Below are 14,537 nucleotides of genomic sequence, written 5' to 3'. Positions count from 1 at the left end.
TTTGTGGAGGGCAGAACTGGTTTATTTATGCTCCAACATCTCCCTCAATGTCAGAAAGACCAAGGGGCTTGTGGAGGACTTCAGGAGAAAAGAGAGAAAACACTGCCCATCACCATCAATGGAGCACCTATGGAGAGGGCCAGCCGCTTCAAGCTCCTCAGTGTCCACATCACTGCGTTGAAGGCAGTGCTGTTGCTGTACCTGGCAGAGGCAGAGATAAGGCAGAGATCAGTTAGGTGCATTGACCGGTCATTTTGGTGATGTCTAACCTAAATCAAGGTTCAGGAGATGGAATATGAAGTATCCCATGTCTTATGGTTGGAGTTGGCATCAGTCAAACTATTAACAGGCCAGAACTTTGCGATCGTTATTAACGTGATGCAATATAGCATGATAGAATGTCACTTAAGTACTGTGGAGCAAGACCATTCAAAGCTTTGTACGTACTTAACAGAATTTAAAAAAGAATATGAAATTTAACAGGTAGCCAATGTAACGATGATAAAATGTGGCCAATATGATCATAATTCTTGGTTCTCGTCAGCACTCTGGCTGCTGCATTTTGAACCAATTGAAGTTTATTTATTGATCTTGCTGGACATCCTCCCAGTAATGCATTACAATAATCTAGTCTTGAGGTCATGAACCCATGAATTAGTTTTTTGGCATCAGCAACAAAAATCATGTGTCGTAATTTAGAAATATTTCTTAGTTGTTTTGTTGTGGCTTTTGATGTTTCGATAAGTTTTGTTAGCTCTTCATGACCTATTCATATTTTCTGTTATTTCATCAAGTTTTTCTAGGCTTTGGGGTTTACTGAGTGTATGAGATAGATCTGGAAGATTATTAGTGAAGCTATCTTTAGTGGTCGAAAGAATAGTTCTACCTGAATGATAGTGTGGTGTAGATTGAGTAGCATTAGCTTATCGCAGCATACAAGAGACGAGGTAATGATCTGAGATGTCATCGCTCTGTGGCAGAAATTCTATATAATCAACATCAAGTCTAGCATATGATTATGGCGATGAGTTGGTCCTGTTACATTTTGTCTGACTCCAAGAGAGTTTAGAATATCAATAAATGCTAATCCCAATGTGTTATTTTCATTATCTATGTGAATGTTGAAGTCACCAACAATTAAAGATCTATCTATGGTAAATGGAAGTGGAGCATAGTTCTAGCGGGAAGACCAGCAGGTGTACATCATCACATCATTAGCTGGGTAACTCCTAGCCAATCGCACGTAAGCCAATGCTTTATAAGTCTGCTCACAATCTATCACATTGCTGTTTCAGTGTGCTAACCGGCAACCTCCACCACCAGTTGAGCCTCGTCCCACACGGGGGGTAGGCTCCTCGCCCCTGCCTCCTATCTCCGGCAGGATATGATGGTCCTGAGTACAACTCCCTCGGACCGCCAGACGGGGCATACACCAAAGAGAGATATTACTTTTCTGTTTTACATTCATCAAATAAATGGCATCTTAAACCTCACTCAAGCCTGCATGTCTTCCAAATAGAACTACAAGATCTGATCAAAAATTAGCAAATTCACCAAGGAAATTAGAATAAGGGTAATCTATATACTGTAGCAAGGGTAAAAGATGACAGAGTTATTTTATTTATATCTGACGGTGTCACATTGAGCATTATTATTTCAAAAGACTTACATTTGTATCCTGTCCTCTAAGTAACACCAAAAACTTCACGGTAAATTGTAGCAACACCTCCTCGACCCTTCAGATGAGGCTCATGTTTATAACAATAACCTGGGGGAGTAGATTCATTTAAACTAATATATTCATCCAGTTTAAGCAGGAAACCGATGGAGTGCGTACTCCAGGTAGGGAAGGAGGTATTGCCCCAAGTGAAGGAGTTCAAGTACCTCAGGGTCTTATTCACGAGTGAGGGGACAATGGAGCAGGAGGTTGGCCGGAGAATCGGGGCAGCGGGGGCGGTATTGCACTCGCTCTATCGCACCGTTGTCACGAAAAGAGAGCTGAGCCGAAAGGCAAAGCTCTCGATCTACCGGTCAATTTTTGTTCCTACCCTCACCTATGGTCATGAAGGCTCGGTCATGACCGAAAGAACTAGGTCACGAGTACAAGCGGCCAAAATGGGCTTCCTCAGAAGGGTGCCGGGCTTCTCCCTTAGAGATAGGGTGAGGAGCTCAGTCATCCGTGAGGAGCTCGGAGTAGAGCCGCTGCTCCTTTGCGTCGAAAGGAGTCAGTTGAGGTGGTTTGGGCATCTGGTAAGGATGCCCCCTGGCCGCCTCCCTAGGGAGGTGTTTCAGGCACGTCCAGCTGGGAGGAGGCCTCGGGGAAGACCCAGGATTAGGTGGAGAGTTTACATCTCCACACTGGACTGGGAACGCCTCTGGGTCCCCCAGTCAGAGTTGGTTAATGTGGCTCGGGATAGGGAAGTTTGGGGCCCCCTGCTGGAGCAGCTGCCCCCGCGACCCGACTTCGGATAAGCGGTTGAAGATGGATGGATGGATGGATGGACAGTTTAAGCAAGGTTTCAGTCAAACAGAGCACATCCAAACTATGATCTGTAATAATTTAATTTACAATTAGTGCTTTGGTAAAAGATATCTAATGTTTAGTAGCCCTATCTTTATATGATGATTATCTTTAATTTGTTTGTTTTGTTCATGTTTGACCTTAATCAATTTTTTTCTAAATGATTTAGTGAGGGTTTTGTGTTTGGTAGTTCGGGGAACAGACACAGTCTCTATGAGATATCTAGGTGATACAGTCTCTATGTGTTGTAGTTTATGTGACCTTTGTGACGTCTCAAGGCAGCTAGCAGAAGTTTGTATTAACCAGTTTGTTTGCTTCCTGACCTGGGACCCAGTTAGTCATATACTATCATTATTAAGACTATGAGCTAAATTACTAGAGAGGAGAGCAGATCTTCCCTGGAGGGATGGAGTCCATCTCTCTTTAGCAGGTCAGGTCTACCCCAAAAACTCTTCCAATTGTCTATAAATCCTATTTTATTCTTCAGACACCACTCAGACATCCAGCCATTCAGTGACACTAATCTACTATAAACCTCGTCACCACAACGAGCAGGGAGGGGGCCAGAATATATTACAGTGTCTGACATAGTTTTTGCAAATTCACACACCCCTTTAAAATTATCTCTAGTGATTTCTGACTGGCAAAGCTGGACATCATTAGTGCTGGCATGAATAACAATTTTAGAAAATCTCCGTTTAGCATTAGCAAGCACTTGAAATTTGATCTGACGTCAGATGCTCTGGTACCTGAAATACATTTAACAGTAGTGGCTGGAGTCTCTATTTCCACGTTCCTTACAATAGAATCACCAATAACAAGTGCTCTTTCAACATAATTTTCAGTGGGTGCATCACTGTGTGGGGAGAATCAATTGGAAACCCTAACAGGAATGGGAGAGTGGTGTCACTTTGCTGAACGAGTATGCCACTGAAACGTCCCCCAAACTCCCTGCTGCGGGGGCTCTACAGCCGGAACCAAAGTATGTGTGCTGCTCTCTCTACTGCCCGCATCTGAAACAGTATCCACTGGCTTCGCTTTCTCACTGACCTCCACTAGCATTCAGATGCGTATCTATAACTCATTAATCTTCTCCATCAGCCTGACTAATTCCTTATATTTATCACATGTGAATCCCTTACTGTTGATGGAAGAGGCTATTGTAAACCTGTGACATGCAATGCAGGAAGAAATAACATGAGCATATGCCATGAATTGCTTACCGCAGTTGTCTGAGGTTGTTGGTTGTTCCTGAGAGGTTAGGGTTTGAGATCTATGTGAATCCCTCACGCAATTGTTTGCTGTTGTTGGTTGTTCTTGATAAGCTTTGAGATCGATGTAGTAATCTGTGTAACACAGAGGAGATAAACAGGTGCACGCTGTAAAAGCACGCACTTTAATCGCAATAAAAATAGAATGCGGATGCACGTGGAAAATGCATGCAGTTGATTAGCGATAAGAGAATAATGCAGGGGGAAACCCGATGTGCACTGAAAAATGGCAGATGTTAAGGATGAAAGGCTGAAAACAGATATATAAGCTATGATAAAAAAAACTAGCTGGCTACAAACACAGCCTCGAGCTAGGTGCCAGCAGCAACAGGTAAAATACACACAGAAACAGTTGAAAAGTGGAAAAACACGAACAGGCAGTAAAATGACAAAGGATAAAAAGACGAACGTATGAGAATAAGAATAAGCAATGCTAAGTAGGCTACAAACACTCTTGCATCGTGCCATCAGCAACAGGAACAGGAAGTCCAGTGACGTGTCCTACACAAGAGCAATATCCAGCCAATGGATAAATTTAACTGTGATCTGACCTGGTGAACACTGGCACCCTGCACCCTGATGATGACCAGCAGGTGTGTGCTAATGATCAGGACAATGAGCTTCAACAAGGTGTAAGGTATGGCGGAGGATCAGTGGCCTTAACAGATTCACGAACAAACAAGAACTTACTGTTAAAAACTCCCCTAATTACTGAAATAGCGCCAACCAGTCTCCACAAGCACAATAAATGTATTGACAAAGAGACAATGAACTATTGACAGAGAACCGCATGTGACATCCGCATGCTCACCACGTGCTTATCGTGTGGACAGGAAGGGGGAAACTTTGAACGCAACAATGTGTGTGTGTGTGTGTTTTTCAGTTAAACACAGAACTGCATATTGCTAATGAAATACGTGTAATCCCTGTATGTTGTGTATTTCTGAGGTATATCAAACTCGTTAGAACTGTTTCGTTGTGTGTTTTAAACTCTGAGGCCTCATATTTAATAGAGTGTATATTCCCTTTTTAAGTGTACTAAACACACGTTTCTTGGTATCAAATTAAACCTTACGATTTGTCCAAGCTGAATTCGAATATAAGATATCTGTAGAATGATATTACGCGATGTTTTACTATCTTTTGAGTCATTCAGCCCAAAATCTCTTACTGTCATAAACATGCAAATGAGCCTTGACAAAGGAACTCTCTCATGCCCAGAGTAAGGGAGACTTTTACGACCTCCAAAGGAATGTTCAGAGAAGTGCTGACCCTCACTTCATTCTCTTACTGAGAAAGAGAAATGAACCCTGTTTAATCCTGTATATCCTATATATATCCATGTGATAAAAATATTAACATGTATCTAATGTTCCATCTCAGGATTTTCCTAAGTGTTGTTGATCTATGTTTTCTTGCAAACTCTAATGGGTTAATGTTTCAGACTTTGCATACTATGGTTAACCGAAATCATATGTGTGGCATATTTGGTCTCTATAACTTGGTATTTTGAAGATTGAAATGACTGTGTACATGATATGTCGATAACAACAACATATTAGTATTACAAGAAGATTTTCTAGTTTCTTCATTGGCTACCACCCCTCTTAGAACAAAGAGCCATAAACCAAATTCCCGCCTGGAACTCAAACCCTTCTTATTGGTCGAGCCAATGAGAGGTGGGACATGTTTTCTAAGGTTATAAATTGCTTCTCCCTCTCTTGGTTCCCTCTCTTATCTCTTATCTCTTATCTCTTTGCTCTCTTATGCTCCTCTTGCTTCCTGCCTCTCTTGCCCTCTGAGCCTTGTGCTCTCTCACTCTCTTGCTGAATGATGCTGACCTAGAAGGCCCCAAGGACTCCCAAGCGTGCGCCAGGCTACGGCCTTGTCTCTGACTCCCACTGGTTCTCTCTCTCATCAAGACAACATCATCAAAGATCAACTCAAGCCATCAACAAATTGCATCAGGACAGTTTAATTCAAATGGGACATGCAAGTATCAAACTTAGTCTCATTATTTGATACATTAAGTATCCTTAACCCCTTTCTAAAAAGGGCGTGTCAGAACTAATATGATGGTTTGCTCAGGCTGTTGATCTGCTGAACTTCAAACAATGCTATAACTTCTTGCCTTCCTGTATTCTGCTTCAGCCCTCTTTCCCTTGGTAAACTGTATGAATGTATGTATATGTATGTTAGAGTAGTTTAAATGTTTAGTCTAGTTAATAAAGTCTTGTTCATGTCACATGTAAAGTTGTCTGTGTCTCAAGCTCATATCTAAAGTCACTAATCATAGATTTTGACTACTTGCTCTTAATACTTAGTAAGAAAGACATTTCCCATGCCCCGGAAATGTACCTTTCTATTAATTAATTAATTAATAACCAATGTTGAGTGTTCACGGGATGAACCGAGTATTTGGTTGTAATGTTAATGTAGCTACATCAAGTTAACCCGATTAACTGATCCAAATATTCCTAATCGATTATAACTAGTTATGATTGATTATTAATATTTCATAGAGCTGATTCGCTACAAAGGTCTGCAGGATAGCATAGAAGAATCTATCTTTCCCTCTCAACACCTGAAGTATGGTGTCAATTATCATGGGTAGAGTGAACAGTAAGTAAAGAGAGAAAAAATATAGAAATAAATAAGGAGCAACCAAAATATATCAAAATACATATTGATACAATTATATTATTAAATAATTAATATTTCAGAGATAATTGTAAAATTACACAATTATTAACCATCACTATTGATGCATTTTTTAATATCAAATTATAGAACATGAATCAACCATTTCAACCTCTTAACTGGCACTGGTCCACATGTGGGCCATTTTATTATTACTGGACTATGTTACCTTCAAATCCTACTCTAATCAACATTATATATCACTTGAAAGCTCTAAGTCTCTAGTTTAAAAATATGAACACTGTTTTGCCTATGAACACTGATTAAAGTAATGTATTAATTAGTGACAGTACAGGAAAAAAAATCAAACTCATAGCAGGAGTCAGTTCTCCTGCTATGAGTTCGATTTTTTTTTTGCGTATTTATTGGACTTAAGATCCAATCATGCAAACCTCGGTCTATCTTTTATCTAAAGAGTTCATAACAACACATCCATCAAGATCTTTTGTCCAAAAGAGTTATTAGGATATTATAGAAATACAGTGGTGGACGAAGTACACATACCATGTACTTGAGTTAAAGTAAAGATACTCAAGGTAAAATATTACTCAAGTAAAAGTAGAAGTGCTGCCTTTAAACATTCACTTGAGTAAAAGTACAAAAGTATTTGCCTTCAAATGTACTTAAGTATCCAAGTACTATGATTTTTTATGGCCATAATGTCCTATTATAATTTGTCACAAGACTCTTGATTAACTCAGTCTACATGAAGACTAATGTCACTCTTGGCACACCAATCTATTAATAAAATGACATTAATTAGTTAGGTGTATATATATATATATATATATATATATATATATATATATATATATATATATATATATTTGAATTGAATACATTTTTTGTGTGTTTAATTTTGGAGGGAAGGGACTGTTCCCATAAGGTATAATACATTTACAGTATTTACTGTATATATTTTTCTCGAGTGTCTATGGTCATAATTATTAACATCCTAATGTTATGATACATTCACATAAACCTGCACAACGCCATTAAATAAATATATATATATATATATATATATATATATATATATATATATATATACACACACACACTACACATATACACACACGCGCACACACATAGAATATATATATATATATATATATATATATATATATATATATATATATATATATATTCTATTCTATGTTATGGGAGCAGCCAATTTCCCTCCAAAATTAAACACAAAAACGTATTAATGCAGTGTTTCTGCTACTCCCCAGGAAAAAAGTGCTATTAAATGCAAGTCATTTTAGTGTCAACATAATAAGCAGTGTACATTATGCGTCAATATTTACCGATAATTGCTGCAATAATAGCTGCTGCTCTCTGCCCCGCTTAAAATCATTGGCAACGCAATTTGTTTGGAACTATTGAGAGCTACACGAATCATGTGACCGCGCGGCGGCGAGATCACTGTCGCAACCGTCTATGTTCGCAACTCTCATATTTAACGGCTCTGGAGCGTGTTTCCCGTACAACGACGTAACTTGCTGCTCCACTACCGTAGTACGATGCACTGTTGAAGAAATCAACTTGCTAGTCACGACTGTTTCCCGAAACCGTATTGTCGCAAATTGGTTGTTCAACCACGTTGGTTAATGATGTCACACATGTGGTGGAGTAAAAACTACTTTTAATGAATCTGTTTGCGATCGAATTAATGCTAGATGTTTTGCTATAAATTACGGACATGTCATCTGAGGACTATCTCATATTTTTCTCAGTTATTTGCTTTATTTCCAGATTCAATCATAGGCTCGTTCTTACGCACTAGAGCACGTTCACACATGCGCACTCTTCAAAAACGGTGCTTTAAATCTATTGACAAACTAAAAGACATAAAGGACATTTGTATGTCTTCTAAATAAAAGATACTGATTGTACTGAATGTCATCTTGCTTATTTGGCTCAAGATAATAATTTATTAAGCCCACATGTTATACTAACAAGGAACTCTGCTTCTAACCACAGGTCGAGAGCTGTCGTTCCAACCACACAACTCTGCGATGCTGTTTGCGAATGTTCGTTGGAACGATGGTTTCGGGAAACACCGACTTGTTGAATTATGATGATAACGACGGAACTTGCGACCATAGTTGGCTAACGATGCTTTTGGGAAATGCACCCCTGGTTCGCGCTTAGTAGATGCCACCAAGGCAAGTTCAAAACAAAGCGCGCGCGCGCTGTACTGTGATTGGTGGCTCGTTTGACCAGTTACGTTTTTATCCACTCATAAATAAAAAGGAACGACTGATTTTGAAAATGTAGTAGAGTAAAAAGTAAGATATTTGACTTTGAAATGTAGTGGAGTTAAAGTAAAAGTCTCCCCAAATGTAAATACTTCAGCAAAGTACAGATACGCAAAAAAGCTACTTAAGTACAGTAACGAATTACATTTACTTCGTTACTGTCCACCACTGTAGAAATATCATGAGATTATCCATGTTTATTGTAACATATCTGCAACGAGAATTATGATGCATGTGCAAATGTTAATTTTTTACTGTGTTTCCATTGTTATACAACCCAGCACCGTGTTTGTAGTCTTTTGAACACATGTTTGTAGTCTTCTAAACAGTAATATGGGGATAACGACAGGCTTGGTTTCGCCGGGTAAATCCCCACGTACCATCCGCCCCCCGACACGCTTGCTCGCTTCCGTCCAAGCTTGGGATGAGTGCGGCTTGCCTCATAGCCAGCCGGCATTCTCTCTTGAGCCCCTGGACTAGGATTATGACATCGCCTCTGCATTGGAGAGTGTCCAGGTATCTGACGCGGTAGACTCAACTGGGCTGCCACCTTCAGGCCAACCCACCCAGTCTAAGGCGACATGCTTGCCAGGGCTGCTGTGAGCGTGGGCTTGGACTGGAACCCTCCGTCCTCCCCACAGCCTTCGCGGCTTGACGTCTGGTACCTCGGTACGGTCCTGGAAGTGCATGATGAGCTGACGCGGTTGTGAAGGGCACCTTTTGCTGCGCCTTTTGGGCACCTTTTTACTCCGCTCTTACTACCCTGGATGGCAGGGTGGTCCACGGGTACACGGAGGTCCCCCAGGTGGATAGGGCGGTTGCGATCCACCTGTGTCCTGAGAACGCCGCCAACTGGCGGTACCGCCTGGTGTCACTTAATTCGACACAACGTCTCGTTCCTTCCCTCGGGGAGCAGAGGTTACAACAGTAACCATGACGCTATGCAGAATGGGCCACAAAACGGCACTGTGATATGCAGAAGAGGGTAGCGATATGCAGAAAAGGACGGCCACACTTTTGGGCCAGCCACACTTTTTCTCTCCCTATTTAAGTTTGCTGTCCAGGACCAGTTTGTAATGTCAAAGAATGCATAGGCAAGACCCAAATGCAGAGTTTCAAAAAACAAAGGATTTATTAATATAACCAAAACTCCCACAAGGGGGAAAACAAACATAAACAACCCTGTAGGGGGAAACTAACAATGTAAATAATCCAGGATGGGGCAAGGGAAACTGGAGACAGGACTGACTGGATCAGGTAGGGATGGGGGAATAAACGGATTGACAAACTTGACCAATCAACACACACAACCGACTGTGAACTGGCACTGGACAGCAAACATGAGGAGAATACATAGGGAGAGAAATCAAACGGGTTAACAGGGGACAAGTGAGGCTAATAAACTAATAATGGGCAAACAAGGAGGTGGGGCATGAGGTAAAACAGAGAGACACACAGCGATACAGAAACAAAACAAAGCCGCATGTTCTCACAAGACAACAAAACACCAGAATGGCATGAGCGCACATCGCCAAGACAATAAGGCAATATGCACCCATGCTAACCGACAAACAAGATGAGAGAATGTGTTGCAATGCCAAGCAAAGCAATATCAAGCATTCTCACACTAAAAGAAACCTGAACAAGACAAGCGCCACGCGATACATGCAACAGGTGAAAAAAACAAGACAGGACACCTGTGCGAGAGTTCCCCCACACACCCGACACCTTAGACCGAAGTTACCAAACCTCAGCACAACATGAAGACAGCTTGCAACCCGGGCAGGCAATGTGTTCGTGATAGACAGACATAAATTATTGACAAGAGTGCATGCGCTAAGATGACATAGGCACGATGCTCCCACGTCAATTACAGACAGATATGCAGCATGAGTGTCCGGATCCTCACACTGACAGATAAAAAAGCAGACAGGAAGTCAGCTCCCAGGCACCATACTGAAGACATGAAACAAGACATACCGAAGAGCGCACGGCAGGGAATACAACTGAAACCATGCCCCCACAAAAAGACAGACAACAAAACACAAGACAGACATGGGACAATAATTCCACAGTCCTGTCCAGGGTCGGACTGGGAAGAGAAATCAGCCATGGTCCTGTCAGACAAAAACCCAGAATAACAGGACTGTGACAATAGGTCTCCAGATGATCCTTTTGTTGAGGACTGGACTAGCCAGCAACCAGCAAAAAGATGCAGATGGTTGGCATCTTCAACACTGGAGTTGTCTACTGCACCTGCTTTCAACAGTTTCAGTGGGAGAGGCAGAGGGGAAAGCAGAGGGACAGGGAGAGGAAGAGGTAGACAGGCATGATTATTACTGGCTGTTTTCTCTGGTGTCAATGAAGAGACATGGCATTCCCCAGATGAAGCAGACATTCCACCACTTTAGCCAGTCTTCAAACCATCTCGAACACCTGGCCCACAAATAATATCAACACAGTGGATTCCTACATCCATCCATCCATCCATCTTCAACCGCTTATCCGAAGTCGGGTCACGGGGGCAGCTGCTCCAGCAGGGGGCCCCAAACTTCCCTATCCCGAGCCACATTAACCAACTCTGACTGGGGGACCCCGAGGCATTCCCAGGCCAGTGTGGAGATGTAATCTCTCCACCTAGTCCTGGGTCTTCCCCGAGGCCTCCTCCCAGCTGGACGTGCCTGAAACACATCCCTAGGGAGGCGTCCAGGGGGCATCCTTACCAGATGCCCAAACCACCTCAACTGACTCCTTTCAACGCAAAGGAGCAGCGGCTCTACTCCGAGCTCCTCACGGATGACTGAGCTCCTCACCCTATCTCTAAGGGAGAAGCCCGCCACCCTTCTGAGGAAGCCCATTTCGGCCGCTTGTACTCGTGACCTAGTTCTTTCGGTCATGACCCAACCTTCATGACCATAGGTGAGGGTAGGAACAAAAATTGACCGGTAGATCGAGAGCTTTGCCTTTCGGCTCAGCTCTCTTTTCCGTGACAACGGTGCGATAGAGCGAGTGCAATACTGCCCCCGCTGCCCCGATTCTCTGGCCAACCTCCCGCTCCATTGTCCCCTCACTCGTGAACAAGACCCCCAGGTACTTGAACTCCTTCACTTGGGGCAACACCTCATTCCCTACCTGGAGTACGCACTCCATCGGTTTCCTGCTGAGAACCATGGCCTCAGATTTAGAGGTGCTAATCCTCATCCCAGCTGCTTCACACTCGACTGCCAAGTGATCCAGTGAGAGCTGAAGGTCACGGACTGATGATGACATGAAGACAACATCATCTGCAAAAAGCAGCGATGAGATCCCCAGCCCACCGAACCGCACACCTTCCCCACCCCGACTACGCCTCGATATCCTGTCCATGAATATCACAAACAGGATTGGTGACAAAGCGCAGCCTTGGCGGAGACCAACCCCCACATGGAATGAACTCGACTTCGTGCCGAGGACCCGGACACAGCTCTCGCTTTGGACGTACAGGGATTGGATCGCCCTAAGAAGGGATCCCCCCACCCCGTACTCCCGCAGCACCTCCCACAGTCTGTCGGAGGACCCGGTCATACGCCTTCTCCAGATCCACAAAACACATGTAGACCGGATGGGCATACTCCCAGGCCCCCTCCAGGATCCTTGCGAGAGTAAAGATCTGGTCCGTCGTTCCACGGCCAGGACGAAAACCGCATTGTTCTTCTTCAATCCGAGGTTCGACAATCGGCCGAACCCTCCTCTCCAGCACCTTGGAGTAAACTTTACCAGGGAGGCTGAGAAGTGTGATACCCCTGTAGTTGGCACACACTCTCTGATCCCCCTTTTTGAAGAGGGGAACCACCACCCCGTTCTGCCACTCCTTAGGCACTGTCCCCGATTTCCATGCAATGTTGAAGAGGCGTGTCATCCATGACACCCCCTCCACATCCAAAGCTTTCAGCATTTCTGGTCGGATCTCATCAATCCCCGGGGCTTTGCCACTGCGGAGTTGTTTGACTACCTCAGTGACCTCCCCCAGGGAAATAGAACCTGATCCCCCATCATCCTCCGGCTCTGCCTCTACCATAGAGGGTGTGTTGGGATTTAGGAGTTCTTCAAAGTGTTCCTTCCACCGCCCAATAACCTCCTCGGTTGAGGTCAACAGCGTCCCATCTTTGCTGTATACAGCTTGAATGGGTCCCCATTTCCCCCTCCTAAGGTGGCGGACGGTTTTCCAGAAGCACTTTGGTGCAGACCGAAAGTCCTTCTCCATGGCTTCTCTGAACTTTTCCCACACCCACTGCTTTGCCTCCCTCACGGCCGAGGCCGCAGCCCTTCGGGCCTGTCGGTACCTTGCAAATGCCTCCGGAGACCTCCGGGACAACAAATCCCGGAAGGCCTCTTTCTTCAGTCGGACGGCTTCCCTGACCACCAGTGTCCACCACGGTGTTCGAGGGTTACCACCCCTTGCGGCACCTAAAACCTTGAGGCCACAGCTTTCCACCGCGGCTTCGGCAATGGAAGCTTTGAACATTGCCCACCCCGGTTCAATGTCCCCAACCTCCGCAGGGATGCCTGAAAAGCTCCGCCGGAGGTGTGAGTTGAAGATCTCGCGGACAGGGACCTCCTCCAAACGTTCCCAGTTCACCCGCACTACTCGCTTGGGCTTCCCAGGTCTGTCCAGAGTCTTTCCCCACCCCCTGACCCAACTCACCACCAGATGGTGATCGGTTGACAGCTCTGCCCCTCTCTTTACCCGAGTGTCCAAAACATATGGCCTCAGATCCGACGACACGATTACAAAATCGATCATCGACCTTCGGCCTAGGGTGCTCTGGTACCACGTACACTTATGAGCATCCTTATGTTCGAACATGGTGTTTGTTATAGATAATCCATGACTAGCACAGAAGTCTAATAACAAACATCCACTTGAGTTCAGATCAGGGAGGCCGTTCCTCCCAATCACACCTTTCCAGGTGTCCCTGTCATTTCCCACGTGTGCGTTGAAGTCACCCAGCATCACTATGGAGTCCCCTACTGGGGCCCTATTCAGGACTCCATTCAGGGTCTCCAAGAAGGCCGAATACTCTGAACTGCTGTTCGGTGCATATGCACAGACAACAGTCAGAGTTTTCCCCACAACCCGTAGGCATAGGGAGGCTGACCCTCTCGTCCACCGGGGTAAACTCCAACGTAGTGGCGCTCAGCCGGGGACTCGTGAGTATCCCCACACCGCCCGTCGCCTCACACCCTGGGAAACTCCAGAGAAGAATAGAGTCCATCCCCTATCCAGGAGTACGGATCCAGAGCCAAAACTGTGCGTCGATGTAAGCCCCACCAGATCCAACTGGTAACGCTCCACCTCCCTCACTAGTTCCGGCTCCTTCCCCCCCAGTGAGGTGACATTCCACGTCCCCAGAGCAAGCCTTTGCTGCCCGGGTCTGGTCCGTCGAGGCCCACGGCCTTCACTGCCGCCCATATGGCAGCGCACCCGACTCCTGTGGTTCCTCCAATGGGTGGTGGGCCCAAGGGATGTAGAGGGGGGTTCCACGTCGCTTCTTCGGGCTGTACCCGGCCGGGCTCCGTGACAAGCCCGGCCACCAGGCGCTCGCCGACGAGCCCTCCATCTGGGCCTGGCTCCAGATGGGGGCCCCGGGCTTCCTCCGGGCAGGGTAACTCCTCCTCTTGCCGTTTTATCCATGAGTCATTGTGAACCATTCTTAGTCTGGCCCCTCACCTGAGACCACTTTGCCTTGGGAGACCCTACCAGGAGCACATGGCTCCAGACAACACAACCCTCAGGATCATAAG

General features: G+C 44.7%; 1 pseudogene; it reads right to left on the bottom strand.

Moving 5' to 3' along the window:
- The window catches only part of LOC127640267 (protein O-mannosyl-transferase TMTC3-like), a 95,535-nt pseudogene that overhangs the window by 57,055 nt on the left and 23,943 nt on the right, over positions 1-14,537 (bottom strand).

Source organism: Xyrauchen texanus, chromosome 49 (assembly GCF_025860055.1).
Source record: "Xyrauchen texanus isolate HMW12.3.18 chromosome 49, RBS_HiC_50CHRs, whole genome shotgun sequence".
Taxonomy (NCBI): Eukaryota; Metazoa; Chordata; class Actinopteri; order Cypriniformes; family Catostomidae; genus Xyrauchen; species Xyrauchen texanus.
The sequence above is the reverse complement of the archived record's forward strand: the minus strand, read 5'-3'. Positions and strand labels throughout refer to the sequence as shown.